Below are 3,555 nucleotides of genomic sequence, written 5' to 3' on the forward strand. Positions count from 1 at the left end.
ACAGTTCTAGTCAGTTTCTTAAGCAGAGTTGAACTAAATAGCCCGTGTGTGTAGGAAGCACAGTTCTTTTGTTCTGAGCAACGTGACTGTTCTGGCACTATGGAAACACAGTACAGTAGAAGAGTGCTCTTTTCTCAAAAGCAGAGTGTGTTTCTTGTAAGGTGAGCTAGTAGATTTTTCCCATTCATAAACAGAGTTGAATTACATGCAGTTTCTGGTCCAACAAGCAAGAGTTGTTTTCTGGTAAGGAAAGTCACTTTTGTGCTCCCACTGCCAAAAAAGTGCATATTGCACTCGTGTCTGTTCCCAGCAAGTACAGTGTATTGGACTGAAGAGAAGCTACTGTTCTGATCAGTTCCCTAAGCAGAGTTGAAGTAGATATGGGGCATGTGTGTAGGAAGCACAGTCCTTTTGTTCTGAGCATGCTCACTCTTCTGGCCCTATAGGAAACACAGTAGAGTAGAAGAGTGCTCTTTTCTCAAAAGCACAGCATATTTCTTGTGAGGCGAGATAATGTCTGTTTCCCATTTATAAACGGAGTTGAATCACATGCAGTTTCTGGTCCTAAGAGCAAGAGTTGGTTTCTGGTAAAGAAAGTCACTATTGCGCTTGCATTGCCATACACAGTGCAAATAGCACTCGTGTGTGTTTTCAGCAAGTAAAGTGTATTGGACTGAAGAGAATCTACAGTTTTAGTCAGTTTCTTAAGCAGAGTTGAACTAAAATGGCCCGTGTGTGTAGGAAGCACAGTTCTTTTGTTCTGAGCAACGTGACTGTTCTGGCCCTATGGAAACACAGTACAGTAGAAGAGTGCTCTTTTCTCAAAAGCAGAGTGTGTTTCTTGTAAGGTGAGCTAGTAGTTTTTTCCCATTCATAAACAGAGTTGAATTACATGCAATTTCTGGTCCCACAAGCAAGAGTTGTTTCTGGTAAAAAAAAAAAGTCACTTTTGTGCTCCCACTGCCAAAAAAGAGCATATTGCACTCGTGTCTGTTCCCAGCAAGTACAGTGTATTGGACTGAAGAGAAGCTACTCTTCTGATCAGTTCCCTAAGCAGAGTTGAAGTAGATATGGGGCATGTGTGTAGGAAGCACAGTCCTGTTGTTCTGAGCATGCTCACTTTTCTGGCCCTATAGGAAACACAATAGAGTAGAAGAGTGCTCTTTTCTCAAAAGCACAGCATATTTCTTGTGAGGCGAGATAATGTCTGTTTCCCATTTATAAACGGAGTTGAATCACATGCAGTTTCTGTTCATACGAGCAAGAGCTGTTTTTTGGTAAGGAAAGTCACTATTGTGCTCTCATTGTCATACACAGTGCAAATAGTACTCGCGTCTGTTGCCATCAAGTACAGTGTATTGGACAGAAAAAAAGTTACTGTTCTTGTCAGTTTCCTAAGAAGAGTTGAACTAGATATGGCCTGTGTGTGTAGGAAGCACAGGTCTTTTGTTCTGAGCAAGCTCACTGTTCTGTGAAAACACAGTAGAGTAGAAGAGTGCTCTTTTCTCAAAAGCAGAGTGTGTTTCTTGTAAGGGGAGCTAGTATTTTTTTCCCATTGATAAACGTAGTTGAATCACATGCAGTTTCTGGTCCTTCAAGCAAGAGTTGTTTTTTGGTAAGGAAAGTCACTATTGCGCTCCCATTGCCATACACAGTGCAAATAGCACTCATGTCTGTTCCCAGCAAGTACAGTGTATTGGACTGAAATGTTTCTACTGTTCTGGTCAGGTTTCTAAGCAGCATTGAACTGTATATGGCCCGTGTGTGTAGGAAGCACAGTTCTTTTATTCTGAGCAAGCTCACAGTTCAGACTCTATGGAAACACAGTAGAGTAGAAGAGTGCTCTTTTCTCAAAAGCAGAGTGTGTTTCTTGTAAGGTGAGCTAGTATTTGTTTCCCATTGATAAAAGGAGCTGAATCACATGCAGTTTCTGGTCCTATGTGCAACAGTTGTTTTCTGGTAAGGAAAAGTCACTATTTTGATCCCATTGCCATAAACAGTGCAAATAGCTCTCGCTTCTTTTTCCAGGAAGTGCAGTGTACTGGACTGAAGAGAAGCTACTTTTCTTGTCAGTTTTCTATACAGAGTACAACTAGATATGGCAAGTTAGTAGAAAGCACTGTTCTTTTGTTCTGAGCAACCTCACTGTTCTGGCCCTATTGGTAACATAGTAGAGAAGAAGAGTTATCTTTTCTCAAAAGCAGAGTGTGTTTCTTGTAAGCAAGCTAGTGTTTGTTTCCCATTCATAAACGGAGTTGAATCAAATGCACTTTCTGGTCCTACGAGCAAGAGATTTTTTCTCGAAAGGAAAGTCACTATTGTGTTCCCCTTGCCAGAAACAATACAAATAGCAATCTTGTCTGTTTCCAGCAAGTATAGTGTATTGGAAAGGAAAGAAGCTACTGTTCTTGTTAGTTTCCTAAGCAAAGTTGAACTAGATATTACCCATGTTTGTATGAAGCACAGTTCTTTTGTTCTCAGGAGGCTCATTTTTCGGGCCATATAGGAAACATAGTAGAGTAGAAGAGTGCTCTTTTATCAAAAGCAGAGTGTGCTTCTGGTAAGGCGAGTTAGTATTTGTTTCCCATTGATAAATATAGTTGAATCACATGCAGTTTCTGGGCCTACAAGCAAGAGTTGTTTTCTGGTAAGGAAAGTCACTATTGCACTCTCATTTCCATGCGCAGTGCAAATAGCACTCGCGTGTGTTTCCAGCAAATACAGTGTATTGGACTGAAGAGAAGCTACTGCTCTTGTCAGTTTCCTAAGCAGATTTGAACTAGTTATGGCTCGTGTGTGTAGGAAACACAGTTCTTTTGTTCTGAGAAAGCTCACAGTTCGGGCACTATAGGAAAAACAGTAGAGTAGACGTGTGCTCTTTCCTCAAAAGCACAGTGTGTTTCTTGTAAGGTGAGCTAGTATTTGTTTCCCATTGATAAACTGGGTTAATTACATGCAGTTTCTGGTCCTAAGATCAAGAGTTGTTTTCTGGTAAGGAAAGTCACTATTGTGCTCTTTTTGCATTACATGTTGCTAATAATACTCGCATCTATTCCCAGCAAGTATAGTGTTTTGGAATGAAGAGAAGCTACTGTTCTTGTCAGTGTCCTAAGAAAGTGGAACTAGGTATGGCCCATGTGTGTAGATAGCACAGTTCTTTTGTTCTGAAATAGCTCACTGTTCTGGACCTATAGAAAACACAGTAGAGGAAAAGAGTAATCTTTTCTCAAAAGCAGAGTGTGTTTCTTGTAAGATGAGCTAGTATTTGTTTCCCATTCATAAACGGAGTTGAATCACATGCAGTTTCTGGTTATGAGCAAGAGTGTTTTTCTGAAAGGAAAGTCAGTATTGTGTTCCCCTTGCCATACACAGTGCCAATAACACTCGCGTCTGTTCCCAGCAAGTACAGTGTATTGGACAGAAGAAAAGCTACTGTTCTTGTCAGTTTCTTAAGCAGAGTTGAACTAGATATAGTCCGTGTGTGTAGGAAGCACAGTCCTTTGTTCTGGGCAAGCTCTCTCTTCTACCCTGTGGAAACACAGTAAAGGCAAAGAG

This window comes from Peromyscus eremicus, unplaced genomic scaffold (assembly GCF_949786415.1).
Source record: "Peromyscus eremicus unplaced genomic scaffold, PerEre_H2_v1 PerEre#2#unplaced_32, whole genome shotgun sequence".
Classification (NCBI taxonomy): Eukaryota; Metazoa; Chordata; class Mammalia; order Rodentia; family Cricetidae; genus Peromyscus; species Peromyscus eremicus.